A 20,992-nucleotide genomic window follows, 5' to 3' on the forward strand; every position below is an offset into this window, starting at 1 on the left:
TGATGAATGGTGAAGTTTCCCTTGGTGTCCTCATACCGACGCATTAGACGCCCCTTTTTTGTCATTTTTCGACAATCCTGGAGAAGGATCTAATTTTTTTTCCAGTTTTCCACAATACATTTCAATGCACGATATACCATCTATACCATCGCATTAGGCACCCCTTTATCGTTTGATGTTGTGTAAGTGGAGGAACGTGATTTCTCCTTTAAAACACAAATGTGCAAAACACTAACTGCTTTTATTTTCGTTATGATTAGAGAGAAATACAAGTGCTGATGTAGACATGACGCTCCAGATCCATTGAAAAATTATGAGAAAGAGGTTCCTAATGCGTCTGTATGTGGTGCAAAAGGAAGCCTTCAACATTTATCAGGCAGTTTACGCATTGTTATGAGAATGAGCTGCAAAAAGCAGCTTTTCCTGAGTAATTCCTGGGGCATATTCTCCCAGAGACAGCCCACAAGTCCACTCTTTTGACAGCACGTCACAGGCGCTCCATCTTTTGTTAGTTCCACAAGTTTATCCCACGGCAGGCCCATTTCATTTACACATACCGCTTCAAGTCCACTCCACGACAGCTGCTCAGTGCTGCTGCCGTCTCCGCGAGCATATACTCTGCTTCCCACCTGTCTTGAAGCCCTGTGTTTTCAAAGTCCACCTTACGTTTAGTCAATTTTGGGGGATGAGGGTTAGCTGACAGTTAACAACAGGTGACTCATCAAGGCCAGCTGACAAGCGGGTGTGGCTCGGGCTTGCCCTTACTCGATTGACGCGCCACAGCACTCGTCGTGCGTTGTGGGACTAGAGTTCTATTGCATGATTAATGGTGCTTGCAAAATATCAGCAGGCCAGCTTAATAATTGAATATTATCCTGCAAGCCAACGATAATCCCACCTGGAGTTTGGGCCTTGAGTTTGACACGTATGCTCTGAACCATACAACTCTCTCATTCACATTTCTGGGCAGATTCCAATAAACCAACAGCTTTCTTTTAGTCTGCGGGAAACCAGAGAAAGTGGAGGGAACCCACACAGACATGGGGGAGAACATGAGTGGAATCAAACAAGCACCCTCTTGCCGAGGGGTGGAAGTGCTAACCACTGCTGGGAGACAGATTTTCTTTGCCATCATTATATTATCCTTCCAATGTTAGATACATCTAAATAAAAAGAGCAACACTGATCAAAAGTTAGGGGACTGCATACAAAGTTCTGTTTCCTCCTTATTCTACTACTTCAGCGACATCAGTCACTGTTTCATCTTTTGAAGACACACATTTAAAGTTTGCTGATGAGGAGAGAGAGGAAGACCGGGCCCCGGAATTGATAAATAATGAAAAGTTAATGAATGCTTAAACTTTGGCTTGATGGCGTTCCCCAGGGTATTGTGTCAAACCCACGCAAAATCATGATGATGCATAATGAAGTTTAGTTGACATATGACATATTTTTGTACATCACTTACACCAGAAACCTGGTTTGACACATTATGCACCTGCCTTGCTCTTACTTGTCAATGCTATATATCAGTAGAATACGGAAATATTCTGAAGAACTTTAAGTGAATTAAACATTGGGAATTATTTTAGGAACACAAGGTTTGAGGTGATTAAGATACATTTCGAAGTTTCTGTGTCTTTAAAACTTGGGGTAAAACTTAACAGCTATGAGGAACCCACATAAACTGGCAACCACGGACACACATTCGTTAAAATAATCCTGAGCATTATTGGAAGAAAATCAAAAAGCAACCTATTCTTGCTTTCATGCACGCACACACACACACCTAAACACACATAAACATGTATTTGATAGGAACAGTTTGAGCTCAGAAGTTTCTTTTATTCCCGCAGAATTTAGTTGAATTGCTTCGCACAGAAATAGAACTCAACATAAAGTGCTGCATCCATCATTTACGATCATTAATACGGCATCAAACCCTTTCACTCTCTTGCTGCCAAACTAGTTTTCATTTCTCTGCTGCTGATACTGTGTATAATGTAAAGGTTACACACACCTCGGCAGTCAGTAAGTAACAGTGTATGAATATTATAATGAGTAGTCAATATTTTAGTACAAGACTTCTGAAGACATGAGATATGGTTTTGGTCAGTTATTGAAGTTGAAAAGTCTTTCTTTTTTATTTTTATTTTTTTTTTTATTCTCCAGTGAAGTCAGTTGAGTGTTTAATTACATTTGTCTGGTATGAAAATCCCATTTTGAACTTCTAAAATCAAAAGCCATTCAAATTAAAATTTTATTTTTGTGGATTTTGGGGTAATTATATTCAGGAAATGTTGGATTTGTAGAAGGATCAATCGTGCTTGTGCAAAAAAAAGGCAATGTGAGTTGTATTAAACATCAATTTGATTTAGGTTTCCTTTTGGTTCTTCATTTTACTCCCATCCATCCATCTTCCAGGGGCACAAGGGCAGCAGCCAGAGCAGAGAGGCCCAGACTTCCCTCTCCCTGGCCACATGGTGCAGCTCTTCTGGGAGGCGTCCAGGAGGCACCCTGACCAGATTCCCAAGCCACCTCATCTAACTCCTCTCAATGCGGAGGAGCAGCAAATCTACTCTGAGCCCCTCTCGGATGGCCAAACTTCTCAACCTATCTCTAAGGTAGAATCCAGCCACCATGCACAGAAAACTAATTCCAGCCACTTGTACCCGCAATCTCGTTCTTTCGGTCACTACCCGCAGCTCGTGACAAGAGATGAGGGTGGGAAGGTAGAACGTCTGGTAAATTGAGAGCTTTGCCTTCTGGCTCAGCTGGCTCACCATGACAGACAAGTCCAGAGTTTGCATTACCACAGACTCTGCACCCATCCGCCTGTCGATCCCCCGCCCCATCCTTCCCTCTCTCATGAACAAGACCCAGAGATACTTGAACTCCTCCACTTGGGACAGGGCCTCTTTGTGGACCCGGAATGGGCACTCCACCCGTTTCCGGTTGAGCACCATGGTCTCTGATTTGGAGGTGCCGATCTTCATCCTAGCCGTTTCACATTCAGCTGCAAACCACTCCAGTGAGAGCTGGAGATCATGGACTGATGAAGCCAACAGAACCACATCATCGACAAAAACTAGAGACTCAATCCTGTGGCCACCAAACCAGATCCCCTCACTGGCCTGGCTGTGCCCAGAACTTCTGCGCATAAAAGTTCTTAACAGAATCGGTTACAAAGGGCAGCCCTGGCGGAGCCAAACTCTTACCAGAAACAAATCCGATTTACAACCGGCAATGTGGACTAAACTTGGAAACCAGTCATACAGGGACCAAACAGACCATATAACAGGATTCGGTACCCCATATTCTCAGAGCACCCCCACCGGGATGACCGATTTCAAACTTAGCATATAAGTTCCTGTGACTGTATATCCCTGAGAAATGGTCTCCACTTACAGCAAATAACCCTTTCACGCTTTGTGTTTTTCAAGCAGTCTGGTTGAGCGTTTGAATTACAGGACACTTGCAAACCAAGCAAACTGTTAACCTCTTTTAGATTAGGTTTGAGAGCATATGTTCTTTTGTAAAGGAAGATAAAAGGTAAAAGGAAAGTAAAGGAAATAAAAAATGCAAAGGACTGCAAACCCTGGCCTTTACAGGGGACCTTTGCTCAAGAGAGACTCACCTTTTATTCGAGGTTTGGCAAACATTAAGTTTAAACAACAGATTAAACATGTTTCATACTCGGTATCTGTTACTGTCGACATAAATGGCTCTGTTGAACCAAATTCAGATTAAACAGTATTTTAAAAATATATATAAACACGTTTTATTAAGATGGGTTTACTTCAAAACTGTTTCCTTTCGCATTCATTTTACAGAAGATGTCAATTCTTCATAAACAAGTGCGACATTTTCATGAAGGAATGAATACGTGAGTGTGAGATTATCCTTACAGTGTATATAAGTCAGCACAAGCTGCTCTGGACACTGATTGATGGACTTTACTGGCTCCAACTTGACATGATGGACTCTTGTGGTGTCTGACAGCTGTCCAGCTCATACATCTTTAGCTGGCACACATCCCATCAACATGTCATGATGACAGGATTACTGTACTGTTGGAATGTGATATGTGGATGCATGCTTGTTTGCATTCATATCATTTTCACTTTCTGGTAACATACCACATCACAATGGGCAAGGGAAAGATATGTCAACAAGAGATTTAATTGAATCAAAGGACACATCAACTGCACTTTTTCAGTTGATTCAATATTAGAACATCTGAACCTTGTACGCAGCTGGTTAATGTCTCCTGAGGTTGGAGCTTTGCTTAAAGAGCTTTGAGATTTTGAAACATACAATGACCGAGAACAAACTGGCGACATTAAGACAAGGCAATATTGATCTGAATGCCCCCTGCCTACAGTAACAATATCCATCAATTAGACCAGCCCAAAACCACTTTACACCCAGCTATACAACTTTATTGCTACAATTAGGTATTTTGGCACAAATCAATCCCCTGTCACCCAACGACTTTATTTTCATCTGTGATAAAATGGAGATTAATTGCTCTTTTCTTTAGAGTCGCGATACTTTGACAGCACTCAAACAGGGAGCGGTACAGCGAAAGATGTGCTGTGACATTTCCAGGGGCACCCTGACACAATCAACAAAGGAGCCAGTTCAGTAATATTTTGCAGAGGCAAATCTACTGAAGCTGATTAAAGTTATAGTTCTTTCATGGATGTGTGACTTACAGGATGCAGATTTGAATTGGTTTTTCTATTTTGTTTGTCTTGTGTGGTTTAAAGACAGAAGTTTGTCAGTGATTTCCTAAGCCACACCTTGATTTATAAGGCCAAGTCCAGAGCCCCAGGCTCAGCCTGGTGACACAGGCTGAGTTGATTTTGAGATGAACTCAAATAAACTACATGTTAAAGTAACTAGATGCTTTTTTATTTGGTCAAATTTTCCGATCACAGTAAAATATGACAAATAACAAAGCTGCACTCAGCAGTCCATTCATGCAATTGAAATTCTCTATTGTGTCCTAAACCATTTATATGGTTCCCATAATAATCTTGTCAAAAACACTATCATGATGGCTGTTCGAAAATGTCAGCTTTCCCCAAGAGACACAGACTTGCCAGTCCGGTTAAAAGCCAAAATTGTTTCACTTTGCCACATACAAATTCAACAACAATGCTGTCCCTCTTACAATACTTACAGAAGAAAATCTTTGGATTAGTATATTTGAATGATGATGACAAAGCCCTTGTTGCACCCATCTAGAACAAAATCCTTTAGATATGATTACTTGTGCCTTTTCTGAGTTTCTCTAACTGTACATGTCCAAGAGGTACTCAGCTGTGGATCTGCCTAAAAATTTTCTTCTGAATGGCATTGCATTTACCAAGAAGGCAAAAGTTTCTTGAGTTTAAAAATGGTTCATATATCCGACTGTTTATAACCGTGATTAAATGTGTCATTAAACATGGTCAAAATGGAAATGAAAAATAAGAATAAGTTCAAAAATTAGAAAGGGCATGGAGTTTGAGACAGGTTACTTGAGATTGTTGTATTATTATTCTTTTCTGGTCAAACACCTAAAAAAGATCTAAAAAAGGGATATGTGATATTTCTGTATTCTAGAGATGTTGCATTAGGCTTCTATAGTAATATGTTTCCAATAAACACTGAACAATTCTAGTTTACTAGGTGAAATACAGTACTTGCCTTTACAGTTGAAGTGCATGAGGCTTGACAGCACTGGCACCAAGCATGAGGAGCCCTTTACACCCATTTAGATTAATGTCACAGAAACTGCCATCCAAGTTGTCAAAGTGGGCGAGACGAAGTAACAAACTGCCATCCTTTTCGCAAAGCTAGGCCACCGTCATACTCACAGAGATCATTATGTTTCTCGAAACTTTACCAAGACGATCTACAAGCACAGCCTCGAGCAAGATACTCATTTGCCAACCTTTCATATAAACCAAGATGAATAAAGAGCTGAAATTGCTATTAACTATACTGCTCAAAAAAATAAAGAGAACACTTGAACAACACAATGTAACTCCAAGTCAATCACACTTCTGTGAAATCATAGTGTCCACTCAGGAAGCAACACAGATTCATTTTGACTTGTTTTAAGGACATTACATCAAAGTTGGATCAGCCTGGAGTTTGTTTTTCCACTTTAATTTTGAGTGTGATTCTTATCCAGACCTCCATGGGTTGATACAATTGATTTCCATTGATCATTTTTGTGTGATTTTGTTGTCAGCACATTCAACTGTGTAAAGAGCAAAGTATTTCATAAGAATATTTCATTCATTTAGATCTAGGATGTGTTTTTTAAGTGTTCCCTTTATTTTTTTGAGCAGTGTATATTATCTCTCCTCCTTATTCTGCCCTGTTGGTTGCAAGGGGGAGCAAACTTATCCCTGCTGGGCGAGAGGTAAGGTACACCCTTGACTGGTTGCCAGGCAAAAGCATATAGTGGCATGGAATAATTCATTCTCATTTGCATATTAAGGTCTCCAGTGAACCTTTTTCAACTGTGGGATAAACCTGAGGCCCTGTACAAAACATTCACAGGGTTTTATTTTTATTTCAGTGGACTTCTGTTGACATCACCATTGTCCAAATTGAATGGCAAGCATAGCAAGCAGTCAAGTAGACACCCAGGCCCCCCCAAAATCATAAATAATCAAAAAAGACGGAGTCATCATCAAACAAACAAACTCAAATATCTCTGAACATGTCATCATTTCAATGTGGTTGAAGGAAAAAAAAAAAAGACTGACTTTTCTGACAGCATAGCTCTAGGCTTCACTTTATGTTACTATGACAAAGTATGTATTGCAGGATTTTGTAAAGTTTATCATGTATACATGAGGTGAGTCCAAATAAAAGTAGAAATGGTAAGAAGTGAGCATTCACCAGGCGCTTATGTTTGTTTATTCTAGTCCTCCTCCGTAAGGAACACTGTGGCCTCCGACCACCATGTCAGCTGTCAGAGGAATCTCGGTGATGCCACTGTTAATTAACAAGCTCTTTTACTTCTATCCAAGTTAAAGTGTATCACCAAGTTGATGGACACAAAATGAAAAAGAGGCTGAGAAATGAAAGACAGTCCTTTTTTTTTTTACTCAACCTCACATAATGGTTTGAACAATGGGGAACATACAGTATGGTCTTTTTCTTAAGCCTAGAATGCTAATGTTGAGTGATTTTCACCCACACAATTTTTGTCATGTGATTTTCATTGTGTTGCCATTGTCTGAGTTTTATGGGTCCTTGGGAAGCTTCAGGCTGCTCACTGATGTCATAAAGTGTATACTTGTTTCCCTCCTCCCATCGGCCCATCTATACATTGATGAAAACTGTATTTTATCCAGGATATTGTATTGGGTAAAATATACCCAACGTTAGTGATGGTGTTACTTATTTTAACGTTTGTGTTCTAGGGTTAATCCCAAAATATCTAATCTTTATAATTTTGAATTATATTTTAGGCACTACTGACAATATGACCCATGACCTGATTCAATGATTGCACATGTTACAAATGCATTTTTCAAAGTAAGTTGGATTCAGCTATGTTCAGTTCAATGTGAACTTTAGAAAAATGAGCGTATACAATGTGTCACTGCCATAATCTAAACATCATTGCAAGTGTAGGTGCACATGAAGGATCAGGGCAGAGACCTGACAAGTCTTTGTATGAGCTTGTAATTTAATGGATTACAATAACTAAAATAACTCCAATATAAAAAAACTTAAAAAAAAAAAAATCTTAATATTGTATCCCCATGATATACGATGGATATGTACATAATAAAAAGTTATCACTATAATTCCAGTTCATATTGTTGGATTCTACTAGTTTTGTAACATCAGCAGCATTAGAGGCATGAATTGCTGAGCTACTTAACTTATCGTCTACTTCTCTGACTTTAAGTTGCTGCCCTCAGAGGTCACTGCAAAGAACATCTGCCTGAATCTAACTCTATTCTCTGCACCCTCTTCTCTCACACCAATCAACTTCATGTCCTTTTTCACTACATCCATAAATCTCTTCTTCTGTCTTTCTCCAGGCCTCCTACCTGGCAGTTGCAACCACTTCCATCCACCCATATATTCATTATCACCCCTGTCTATATGTTCAGACCATTTTAGTATGTCTTTATCTCTAAAACATCTAACATTTGCTGTCCCCCTGCTGATTAACTTAACTCATGTATATAGAATAATTCCAAGTCTCATGCAAACCTGTTAAATGTTAAATCAATAAAAAATATTGATCAGTAAAGCATCAACTTGCCTCTGAGATACACATGGTAAATCTCTGAATGAAAATCCTGAAGAAAACCATTGTATATAAACCAAAATTTATTTGTGCCCTATGAGTGATAACACATTTGTGTTCTTTATGAGCTTCTGGTAAAAAATGAATAAATGGGCAACTGATGATGCACCAGCAGAGAGGATCAATGTAAAATGCTCAATGGGAATAGGAAAAATAAATGCATCAAATGAGATTCTATCAAAAAACAAATTGTAAAAAGTATGCGAGGGCCGAGATGCTAAGATGTTAATGTTGATGGAAAAAATAAATCAGAAACTATATTAAATAGTCAGTATGCAGGTTATATGTGTTTGAGTCTCTTTCATTTGTACCTGATGCTCCATAGCTGGAACTCCTCCTATAGTATTTATGTACTTCCTAAACAAAGACCCTTTAATAGTTTTTAAGGTCATATTGCTATTCAAGCAATATAAATGCCTCCTGGATCTTAGGACATTCCAACCTGATAAGTCTTGAAAAATATAAAACTAAAACATAAAGGGAACACTTAAACAACACAATATAACTGAGCGTTCCCTTTTTTGAGCAGTAACTATAACTTAGATGCTTTTCTGTTTTAACAACCACACCAACTGTGAATATAACAAGGGGTCAAAAGGACGGTCAACACAAGACAACACGACCACTTCCTTATGGGATAATTTGACCTACAGAAACCTGCTGCTGTTCAAGAAAAGAGCCTCAGTTGTTTGTCTGTGGTATTGTGTCTTGGGTGACCTTTGGCAGTTCCCAGCTTATTTATTCTGTAAAGAGAAAAATAGCCTCTCGTGTAATTGAAACAAGAGCCAAAAAGAAACCATTCCAGCATCATGCTGTGCGGAATCAACTGTTGTTTGAAAAATCCCTTCGCTTGCCTGTTTCTTCAGGACATTGGAAATGGGTCTAACTATAACATCACAGTTTCATTTACAATTCTGTATCTGATCACATTGGTGGAATTTTAAGGGGCAAGAAGAATGAATCACAGTCATGTGGACTGAAGGGTGTTTGATGCAGAGTATGATATGGCCTCAGTTACGGATTATCCCTATGCCATCTGTGTAAACTGTATGGCCAACCAGGCTTAACCTTTTTCTTGAATTTTGCATAGGCACAAAATTACAAACCATCTCCACAGCCCTTGTACTGTAGTAGCAGCCTCTTCTATCGAGAGTCTATAGCCTTATTTCCAGCAATGAAGAGGAAATGAGACATCTTAAGATGAGCCTGATCAAATACAATCTGTGGCGCCAGTGTGTCAGTTTGCTTTGGAGAAATGTATCCTACACCAGAAAGAAATGGAAAAAAAAAGAACATAGGAACTTCTCCATTATCTGAGAGATGGATTTATGGGGGGGTTGAACAATCTCAGGTACTTCAGAGTACTTCTTATTTCTTGTACTTGACCCCATTATGGCTTAGTTACCTTTCAGATGCTTCAGAATGCAATGAGTAAACGCAGCCAAACAAACAGTTTTACAAGATTCCAACCTGCAGCACTCCAGTAAATAGAAGAAGCAACAATTTATATTATAATACCAAGTGGAGGTTCTCAGTTATCCATGTCAGAAGAAGCTGAAACATCTTCAGGGGAAGAAAATCGCGTTTGGTTGCTATAAGAAGAATATGTTGACAAGAATTATTATGGCCAAGATTACTGAGATTTAAATTGTATTATAATATTTTCATGGATCTTGTCTGGCCTCTCAGCTCCGACCTGAGGTGCCACTTGATACTCTATAGGATATATAGAGTGTGTCAGCTGGGGCAGGAGAAGCCTTCTGTAGCTTGAGTCAAACCTTTTCCTTTTGTATAATTTTCAGGTTGTGTTGTAAAGAGTGAAGGCTAAATTCTTAATGTGTTGTTCCATCAGATGTGGCCTGTGCTCAGGAGCTGTTCATCCAGCAGGAGCGGCTATAATATGTTTCTTTGCCACATTTCTTGCTCTTGGGGTATTCACTATTTATTGAATCAATACGTAGATGAAAAGGTCAATTCTGTATGAAAGGTAGGGTCTTTGAAAGGCTCAGTCATTCACAAGAAGGACAGAGAGAAGGTCACCGCTTTACAAAACGATGTTTGAGCAAATGGTCGAACACCTTATGAACATTTACTGAAGTGTTTGTCAAAACATTGCCTCCATCAACTAAACTGTTTGAATGCTGTAGTGATTAATTTACAGCTGCTGTGTTTTGAGGACCTCAGAAGGTCCACTGCATCCCCTGCCGGAAAAACTGCAAACATCAGAAACATCTGAATTTGTCAATAATGCAAAGTTGTGAGGGGATTCAGTGCTGTAACTTAGAAGGCTGTTTGGTGTACGCTTGCGCACCCAAAAGCATCTCTGCAAAGAGAAATGAATGCGTTCATCCCGTCTCAGACAAATCTCAAGTTTCTCCATAACGACGGTAGTGGTTCAAACCAATTATGTTGAAACTACATTGACCTTTCATGTTTTGGTTGGACGTGGGTAATAATCTCTCTGAGTTTTGTAGACATACCCTTCAACTCACAGCACGAAGGATCCTCCTTCAATTCCAGCAAGGGGACCTCTCTGTGTGGAGTTTGCATGTTCTCCCCACGTCTGCATGGGTTTCCTCCAGATTCTCCAGTTTCCTCCCATAGTCCAAAAACATGCAGCAGGTTAATTGGAAAAAAAAATGGGAAAATTGCCCCGAATAAGGGAGTGAGCAAATGGTTGCATGTGTGGCCCTGGGATTGACTGGCGACCAGTCCAGGGAGTACCCCGCCTCCTGCCGGATGACAGCTGGGATAGGCTCCAGCATCCCCCACGACCCTGAGTGCAGGATAAGCAACAGACGATGGATGGATTTTCCAATAATGCCTCTATTTTACTGTAAACTGGGAGGATACATCTACAAGGGAAAACTATGTATTACACCATATATTTTTTTTTTTGTGCAAGGGATTACGCATGCAAATGATTTGGCTGCAATATTCTCGTATGGTGGGTCAAATGCTGACATTGATGTTTCAACTGTGTTTGTAAAATTAAATGGGAAAACAGGACCAAGGCCGCCTCTGTGACCAGACCGTTTTACACATTACACATGAAATAATTCAAAACTTTGCAAGATTGGATTCCACAGAACCACTCTGACTGTAAATGGAGACAAGGCAGCCGATCTGTAGGCCACACCTAAGATTATTTTTAAAGGCAGAATCTCTTTACAGAGATTAAATCTTGATTAATACATGTGTAATTCCCATGTGTTTATGCATGTTACGCATAACTGATCACAAACAACATGTGTTGGTCTTGATCTTTGGTCGGGGCTTCATTTTTCTTAACATCTGTCAATTGAAGCTGTTGATGACTTTAGCGCAGAAAAAGGCTTTTTAGTAATCTGTGGTAAGACAGCGGTAACAGGGTGCTGGGTTGACGCAGAGGGAGGCTTGAAGGCGCTAAAAATGGCGAGCTAAGGAGCTTTGGTATCAGAATGGTAAAATAATGAGTCTGTGTTGAAAATCTGTGATAAGATGATGCACACATCAGCTTAAGTTGTACTTAGTGGTGTAAAATGATGGATAAATCCTGACCTTCACGTTTGCACTCGTGTCCGTCCAAGATAATCATTTCGCCTGCCAATAAATAAAATGTCGTTTAAGAAATGCAAGCATCACTTTGAGAATAAAAAACAAGGAAAAATACACAATGCTTTACGGTCAACATATTTTATACACAATCAAACAGTCCAGGTTGCTATTTTCTTTTTGTTTTTAGTCCTTTCGCAGCACCCATTTGACAGGATGCAGGGTGCCGAGAGAAGAACTATGGTACTGTATGAGGAAGTCTGGAGTGGCAAAGAAGTATGCTCGGCTGTGACACAGCTAGAGCTGTGAGACAGTAGTGAGGTGTGACCGAGAAGTTAAAATTGGAGGTGGAACTACATCGGGGATCAGATCTAATCCCCTTCTTGTTTGCAGAGGTGATGGACAGGCTGACAGATGAGGTTAGACAGAAATCTCCATGGACCATGATGTTTACAGATCACATTGTAGTGAGAGCAGTGAACAAGGGGAGTGAAATCTAAAGCGATGAAGAATACATCTGTGTGAATGAAAGGGATCCAAGTAGAACGGCGAGGCTTCAGAGAGTGGAGATAAAGATGGATTTTAAGTACTTAGGGTCAACAGTTCAGAGCGAGAAAGCTTTTGCTAAAGAGGTGAAGAAATTAGTTCAATTCTTGTCAAATCTTGTCAATTCTTCTTGTTGTGGCAAGTGGACTTGATTAATCTTCACTTGAAGATGTTCAACCCCCATCGGAGGGCTTTGTTAGTTCTTACATTAGTTCAATTAGGTTGGAACAAGTGGAGAAAGGTGTCAGGGGTGATGTGTGATAAAAGAGTATCAGCCAAAATGAAAGGAAAGATGTACAAGACAGTGGTGAGACTAGCATCGCTGTATGGTTTGGAGACAGTGCTGGAGATAACAGATGAATATATTGAGGTTCTCATTGGTTCTGACGCGGTCGAAAGGGATCAGGAATGAGACCATGACAGGCACTGCCAATGTTAGATGTTTTACAGATAAGGTCAGAAGGCCAGACTGTGATAGTTTAGTCATGTACAGATGAGGGATAGTGAATGTATTGGTAGGATGATGGGGTTGGAACTGCCAGGCAGGACAACTAGAGGAAAACCACAGAGAAGAATTATGGATGTGGTGAAAGAGGACATGGAGTTAGAGATGAGAATGCACAGAATAGGGTTAGAGGTTGATTTGCTGTGGTGACCCCTGATGGGAAAAGCCAAAAGGAAATGAAGAAAGGATGACAGGATGCAGGATTTGCCTCTACTTGGGATAAATGTTGCATTTCTAACTCTCCTGACAGTTAGGTAACCGTCAAAGTCGGAAAATTTAATTGTGCCTATGTTGTCCCGTTTTAGAAGTGCTCTGGAGAAGTATAGTATCTGGGGGATGTGGTGATGGTGGTAACTGTACCTGCAAACATATATACACTTTATTTTCTTCCTTTCCTTTTAGCCTATCCCTTCAAGGGGCGCCACAGTGAACTGAGGCACATTAATACATCTGTCACTATTGCCTGTTATTTTACTTTTATTGACATTTTCTAGATAGATAGATAGATAGATAGATAGATAAGATAGATAAGATAGATAAGATAGATATGGTCTTCATCACACTGTTTTCATCTCTTACCTTCAAGTATACTTATCATCTCCCCTTTCTTTCCTGTTTCCGGTGCTACACAGCGGGTTTGCTTCGGCCCACCCATCAAGCACACACAGTCACGCACACTGCTACCTGAGAAAGCTCTCTCCGGTACGACCACAGGCCTGCTGAGCCTTTCCCACCAATGTAATTTGCACTGCCCTTGCCACCGGGCTTGGCATGCTGCTCAGAGGAGGTGCAGCGCACAGCAGTCAAATTTGAGTCAAGATGAACATGTGGCATGCTGGGCTTTTGTTTACTTGTAGAATTTAAGAAAACATAATTTCGTTTTTGTGACCTTCAAATGCTAATTTCTGCATTCTGTGTTTGCTTTTGAGTACAGCCAGTGCAAAAGTTTGCATAATCCAAGCTCACCAGCTATCAAATATTCATTATTGCTCTTTAGAAGAAGAAACACCAGCGTGCTGGCAGCGAACTATATTTAATTTTATTGAACGTTTTAGGGTGAAATGATTACTTCAGCCTTTACAGCGACTTTACAATGGAAGAAAATATCGCTTTAGAGGCTAAAGATAGAGCATGATTATTTTTTTTTCTCCCCCCCCCCTCCCCCACTCCCCCAACCCTATGGACAGGATAAGGGGTATTGAAAATAGATGGATGGATGATCCAGACTATCCTTTAAGGTCGCACCAAATTCACCTATTACCTCTGCTGTCATGGATCAAAACAGATTTGAAAGTCCAGAAATTCCAGACCAAACAAGGTAGGTGTGAAAATCATGTGATACTTACCTAAGGGGTCGGGTTACATTTAAGGACAAAATACCACTTTGAAGAAAGATGGCTTGGACTACCGTAACCAGTTGTTCGGGGGCTCTTAAGCAAGCATAACAAACAGAAGAAAATGGTGAATATGACAGGAGTTATTAGGGCATAATGCTGAACAGTCCACATTTGGCACTTTAGTGATTATTTCTACCCGTGTGTGTGTTTGAGGGACACAAAAATAGGCAGTTCATGGGACATTAGTCATTTGGCAGACACTTTTATCCAAAGCGACTTACAAGAAACTACAAGAATGTGTTCATGATAACAAGTGAACACCCCGCTGTAATTTGATTTTGCTTTTAGTTTTCATCCAAAGGGACGATTTATCAGCCATTTATTTTTTAGCAATCATTTATTGTTTGGGAAATGCATGGAAACTGATTGATCGATCGATCGATAGATAGATAGATAGATAGATTAGTGGGAGGAACAAGTATTTGATACAGTGCTGATTTTTCAGCTTTTCCCATTTGCAAAACATGTGGGGGTCTGTCATTTTTATCATAGGTACACATTGGCAGCACATTGTATGATTTTTAAGTACTTTATATCTTTAAGAATTTGATAAATCAGAAAAACAGAACTTAATATTTGGTACAGAAATCCTTTGCTGGCAATTACAGAGATCTCACTGAGGGAAGGGGGTTGTTGGCCAAGATCTTGCGATACATGGCCCCATCCTTCCTCCCCTCAGTACGGTGCAGTCGTCCTGTCCCCTTTGCAGAAAAACATTCCAAAGAATAATGTTTCTACCTCCATGCTTCAGAATTTGGATAGTGTTCCTGGGGTTGTACTCATCGTTCTTCTTCCTCCGAACATGGCGAATCACCAGTGTATCAAATTCTCACCACTGTATATATAGATAGATAGACAGATAGATAGATAGAATGCAGCCTCAGGGCGGCACTGTCTCCCCAAGCCTGCCTTGGGGGGGGGAGACCAGCGATGCTGTATGGCCTTGAAACAGTTACAATGACAAAAAGACAGAAGGCAGAACTAGAGGTTGTAGATATGAAGATGTTGAGGTTCTCTTTGGGAGTGACCAGGATGGATAGGATCAGGAATGAGTCTATCAGAGGAACAGCACATGTTAGATGTTTTGGAGAGAAGATCACAGAAGCCAGACTGAGATGGTTCGGTCATGTACAGAGGAGGGATAGAGAATATATTGGTAGACTGATGCTGGAATTGGAGCTGCCAGACAAGAGGTCTCCAGGAAGACTAAAAAGAAGATTTTTGGACATAGTGAGAAAGGATATGAAAGTAGTTGGTATGAGAGAGGAGGATACAGAGAATAGGGTTAGATGGAGAAAGTTGATTCGCTGTGGCGACCCCTGAAGGGAACAGCCGAAAGAGGAAGATAGATAGATAGATACATATACACATTTACCCAGTACCAATATTTAACCAATATTTAATATCTCTGTCACTGAAACAGCATTAAGAGAATTAAATTTGGTGGATTTAATGTATTAATTTCAAGTGAGCTGCCACATCCCAGGATGCTGTTTATGTCAAGTGATGTAGCCTGTGGCCCAGATAACAGGTCCCAATCAGGATGCACAACTACATAGTTGCATATATGTGTGAATGTGTATGTGTCCGTGTGTATATACAGAGATGTGTGACTGTCAAGCTTCAAAACATTCATTTTTCTGTCAGCAACCTCGACACCCCGGTGAGTTCACACACATCGCCTCCCATGGCGTGCACCAGCCGACTGGCTGGTTGTCAGAGGTGATGCTCATATGCTGTTGGTGGATTTTTCACTCTTTTTCATCTCTCAGATCACAGATGTCTTCTCAGGATGCACCTGCGCAGTTGGTATTTTTATAAGGCCCATTTTCTACGGTCAGAGTATCTGGGTTTTGCTTCAATATAATTAACTTCCTATTCTTAAGTGGACAGCTCGGGATGTTTTAAGATGTTTTCTACAATTCAAAAGAGGGGACAGAGCGAGGAACAGCTTCACTTTAGCCATAATTGTCTTTTGCAAAGAGCTTTTAATCATCACTGGAATATTACACAAAGATTCCAGGAAAAAATGCAAATGCATTGTATTTTCAGCACATTCATTTGTATGAGGGGTATTTCACAGAAGTTTGTCCAACAGTTGATGGGTGAGACTCAGACCATCTGCACCAGGGAGACTGAATGTGTAGCTGCCATCAATTGTGCCGGGCTGATATCAAAATAAAAAGATTAAAAAAAAAATCACAAAGCCAGTTTTTTAAATCCCTCTGACATTTTTTTCGATGTTATTAATTTATCTGGGAGCATTGTTAAAAAAATCTAATTACAAAATATACATCTGATAGGGAGTTGTAATATTTACATCAATTATGCTATTAAATTTTCAGTGTATTTGAGCTTTAAAATGAACATCCTTTTGCGCTTGACACCAGTGTCTCCTCTTTTTACACTGAACTCTTCAGGATTCAGGATACATATCAGTGCTTCCCTGGCAGAGACGCACACACATGCATAAACATGAACACACATCACACACCCTACTTAATTTAAAGTCAGATTACATCTTTTTATGTCAACAGACACATCACTGTGGCTGGTATGTCTGCCCAGTCTCTTTTTCAGATAAATACAATATTGCATGATGATAGAAAATCATTGTCATACATTACTTGTTAGATTTGGGGATGGTAGTTTCTGCAATAACACATGAAACGTGCAGAATTTCAATTAGCATTTAAAAAGGTTCCAAATAGGAACGAATGTTGGAAAAACAAATTTCAGATGCAGGACCTTTTTCACACCACTAAATGCACACACACATGCACACACATACAGACTTTTACTGAACTGCCAGTAAAAGGCAAAAAGCATTTTGGTCATTGTAGATCCGTGCACTTCTCATTTTACTAGTGTTTAGAGTCGACATACCTCCGGCACTTATCCAGAGTGGACACACTCTTAACTTGCTAAAAATGTGTGGAAGTGGGGCACAGCGTGAGCCCGCCGCCCTGCTGGCAGCGCACAGAGCCTGGAGATACACAAATATTTGGGAGAGGCAGAATGCTGAGGTCAGCATACTAAAATATCCACAGTGACATTTCTAACACGCTGCTCATGGGCCACAGCATTAATCAACGGGACACTCTGACCTGCGTGTTTTCTGTGTGTGTATGAGTATGTGTGTGTGGTCCATGAGAGACAGCTCTGAGCTCAGTACCAGGACAAGCTGGAAATCCCAGATGGTGCTCGCTCAGGCAACACAGGCCGGATTATAACTCTGAACATCAAATTGTCTTATGTAACACATGGTGGTGCAGACGACAGCCACCAGCAGCTGTTATGCAATCCTCGGAACTGGCATGAGCGTGCACACACAGGGAACACAGAGAGGGGTGGAGGACACACACACACACACACACACACACACACACACACACACACACACACACACACACACACACACACACACACACACACACACACACTTTAAAACGGACAAGTTGTCAAATTTCAAAATCCATTCAAGAACTTTGGCAGAGCTCATCCCACTGTTACAGGCAAAATGATATGTTACAGTTGAAATACAAGAGTCAGGGAATACTTCTCTGCTTTTTATACATGCTATACAAATGATACACTCATGTCTGCATTTGCAGGGTCACGTCAAACACAGGGTGAGTTTGTTTTATTTTCAAACTGTTGTTAGATGTTGTGCACACTTTTCCCAGAGAACATGATTGCTTTCTTGTTGGTGTTCAAGGCTCCCCAATAACCTTGGCTTGAAGACCGCTTTGTAATCCGTTGCAACTGCAAGAAGCAACGTTTCAACACACTCCTAATAACCATTTACTTGCCGAGACCAGCCATTGTGCTGCGGTTTTGTTCCGGTCCCTTTGATAAAAGATAGAATTATTGCACTGATACAATAAACCTTTTCAGCTTTTGTTGTTGTGTCTTTTAGACTAATGAACAAAAAGGGCTTTTTTTTACTAGCTAAATATACAAAAAAAGCAATCTGATGGTAGTAGTAGTATCCCGTTGTAGTATGTTTTTACAAATTTCTAGCTATAGCAGTAATAAACATTAATAATGTATCAGTTTTCCTCCACAATTGTTACCAAATAACAGAACTTTAAATATGAAAACAAATCTTGAGCTTCTGTCTCATCTTTCTTTGAGGAAATACTGCTTGCAGTTTGCATCCTGCATGCATCCACAACAACCAGAAGATTTTCATCCTGATCAGATTTTCATTTTTCACTCAGACAACTCAAGGAGGACAAAAACTGCTCTACCAGGAAATTGCTGTTTTTATGCTTCAATTTGAAGCAGTCTTTTCTTAAAAGGGACCTTTTCTCTTCACTTGCACATATTATGAATGTGTGGTCATACAAAGGATTAATAACTGTCTGGTTGTGCCACAGCCGTGGCTCCACCCACTTCTATGCAGCTCCTTGACCCCTTGAACGGTAGCTTCTTGGTTTTTATAGTTTTTTGAATATGGTGCAAAGGAGAAACAAACTTTCTTCTTACTTATTTTAGGCTATTTTTAACCCTTTCTTAAACAAAGTTGGCTTGCATTAGAAGATTTGGAAAAAACAAAACAAAAAAATAACAGACATCAGCTGGAGGAATAACTTATTGAAAGGATAGCAAGCCGATAGACCGATATTCATACTAAATATTTGGGCTGTGGCTTGCACAGTTCAAGGCACCCTGCACAGTGTAATGTAAATAAAACCAAAAGGGACACAGCCTCTCATATTTTCGCTCCATAGCTGGCAGAGTGACTATTGGACCCATTTTTTGCCAATTCTGTATGAGAGGAAAAAAACAACAACAAACTGATTTATTCACATTCCTCCGTGAATGTTTTCGAAAGAGAACATATCAACATTGATCGACAGAAATGCAACAAGAATGCTGCTATGTAATTGAGCATTATCATTATTATCATTATTAAAGCTATGTCTGTCAGTCTTATTTTACCATCCCGTCGAATCGAGTGGAAACCTACATGGAAAAAGATAATAACCTATTTTTAATCTCATTTATGAACCCGCATAGACAAACTAAAATGACTGAATAGTCCTCGGGAGCAGCAGAGGCCCGTTTAATGAGCGAAAAAAGCTCAAACAAATGAACAACGAATAACATCTTCACAAAACAACTATATCTAAGTTGAGCGTAAATATGAGTTCTCTTGAGTGCGTCCAACATAATTTTCTTTATATAACTCCTATAATATATATTTTTTTTCCATTTGCTTTGCTTTCCCCGACAGGTTTTGGTACTTCCCTGGGGAGCGCCTCCTCTCCCGATTTGAAAACATGTGCTTTGAGCCAAGTCTGGTCCTTATCTGTGCACAGCAGTAAAGCTATTTCCAACCCCTGTCAAGTCACTTTGTCTCCAATGTCAATGCACTTTTTCATTTATGAGCTGATAAAGTTTTTTTTATAATCGTTTCATTACTCAAACATCCTCTTTAGCAAACAGCAGTATTGATCGGTTGCTGACAAAACACTGTGTTTGTCAGGAGTAGACAAAGAATTGTTCATATATAGAAGCACATTATTCTAGAACTTCTAAACCCTTTGGTGTCTGGCTCCCTAGCAGAAACTCCTGTTGTTCTCTGTGTTCAAGTAACAGTCAACACAACGTGAATATTTTCATATTTTTCTCTTTGATTATTCTTGGGCAAAGCAATAAGAATGAAAACAATAAAATAAATCCTGCATGCAAGACGCATGCAACGTGAGCTGATAGCAGATCTGTTTGAGTTGAACTGGCAACTTTTATGAAAAATGCTTGGATCTGTTTGCTCACGTTTGTGAGGTTTTGCTCAATTAATATACGCACAAACAAATGAACAGCAAAATAACAAACAAAAGAACAAAGTCTGTGAAACACAATTTCAAGGATCCAAAAACAAAGGAATAACAAAGTAAGTAATTTTGTATGTTAAAGAAAGACTGAAAGGAAGAAAATATAAGTTGGTTTTTTTTGAGGCCTCAAAGAAACACCTGAATTGTGGAACCAGGGTGAAAGACTGGTGAAAACAACAAGGAGAGGATTCATCAGAAGGTCATCTAGGTAAAGCATTTGGTATTTTTGCAATATGCTACTGTTAAAACTGCAGGGGGAGGGGGGGGGGGGGGGGCTTTGCGCTGAAAGAAAAAAAAAAAAAGTAAAACCTCAAAAATAACAAAAGCTGTCTCATAGCTATTTCCTGAAATAAAGCACAAGAGGGAACATTAAGTCTAAACTCTGAGTCAGCCTGGTATTACCTTGGTCTACAGGTTGGACCAACATAGAACTGCAAATAACTAAAGTTAAATTACAAAAAAATACATAAATTAACCAAAGCATATCCATGGTAAATAGCAACCATAGATGGGGGTGAAATTATTTAATAATTCAGGCTGTAAATATGAATCATTTAAAGTTCTTCACAAACACTTAAAAAAAGAAAAGACCAAAGCAGGTCTGACTTGTTTGAGTGTCTTTGCCTTACATGTCTGACTCTAACTAGGTAAGGTATCACTTTTGCTGTCAACTTCAATCACCGTGCTCATCTCTTTGTGATGAGTGGTGATTCAGTCTAGTTTCTCTAACCTTTTAACAATCCTTCACTGTTTTTTTCAAATGAGTTTGAGCTTTTATTCTCTTTCATTTTTCATCTTCAGAAACATCGCCATCTGTCAGGTATGTCTCGGT

Source organism: Fistularia commersonii, chromosome 15 (genome assembly GCF_037954325.1).
Source record: "Fistularia commersonii isolate RoL2024-O1a breed Wild chromosome 15, RoL_Fcom_v1.0, whole genome shotgun sequence".
NCBI classification, from domain to species: Eukaryota; Metazoa; Chordata; class Actinopteri; order Syngnathiformes; family Fistulariidae; genus Fistularia; species Fistularia commersonii.